Raw genomic sequence first — 1,069 nt, 5'->3', positions numbered from 1 at the left:
TATATATATATATATATATATATATATATATATATATCTTTACTCTTTTACTTGTTTCAGTCATTTGACTGTGGCCATGCTGGAGCACCGCCTATAGTGAAGCAGATCGACCCCAGGACTTATTCTATCGGCCTCTTTTGCCGAACCGCTAATTTACGGAGACCTAAACACACTAGCATCGCTTGTCAAGCATACACACGCAAATACATACGTATATGCATATATACGACGGGCTTCTTTCAGTTTCCGTCTTCCAAATCCACTCGCAAGGCTTTGGTCGGCCCGAGGCTATAGTAGAAGACACTTGCCCAAGGTGCCACGCAGTGGGACTGAACCCGGAACCATGTGGTTGGTAAGCAAGCTACTAACCATACAGCCATTGCTACGCACATATATATATATATATATATGTTTGTGTGTCTGTGTTTGTCCTCCCAACATCGCTCAAGAACCGATGCTGGTGTGTTTACGTCCCCGTCATTAGCGGTTCGGCAAGAAAGATCGATAGAATCAGTACTAGGCTTACAAAGAATAAGTCCTGGGCTCGATTTGCTCGACTAAAGGTGGTGCTCCAGCATGGCCGCAGTCAAATGACTGAAACATATAAAAGAGTAAAAGAATTCAGCATGTTACCCTCAGATTCGCAGCGGTCCTTCAGTTTTTCCAAGCCCTGTAAAAGAACTCGGGTGGTTGGGCCTCCAACCAAGCCTTTCGTGACACCCTCTGAACCAGGAACTTTTCAGCACCCACTTGTATATATAAGCAGGCGCAGGTGTGGCTATGTGGTAAGAAGCTTGCTTTCCAAACACGCTCTTCCAGGTTCAGTCCCACTGCCTGACACCTTGGTCAACAGAAGCCTTGGCAGTGGAACCAGTCGTATATATCTCTTTGTGTATATTTGTGTCTGTTTGTCATCCCAACCGACCGCTTGACAACCGGTGTTGGTGTATTTACGTCTCCTTAACCTAGCGGTTCGGAAATAGTGAACGATAGAATAAGTACCCGGCTTTAAAAAAGATAGTATAGGGGTCGATGCATTTGCCTTAAAATGAGTCCTTCAAGGTGGCGC

The sequence above is a fragment of the Octopus bimaculoides genome, chromosome 4, assembly GCF_001194135.2.
Source record: "Octopus bimaculoides isolate UCB-OBI-ISO-001 chromosome 4, ASM119413v2, whole genome shotgun sequence".
NCBI lineage: Eukaryota > Metazoa > Mollusca > Cephalopoda > Octopoda > Octopodidae > Octopus > Octopus bimaculoides.
This window is presented reverse-complemented; position numbering follows the sequence as displayed.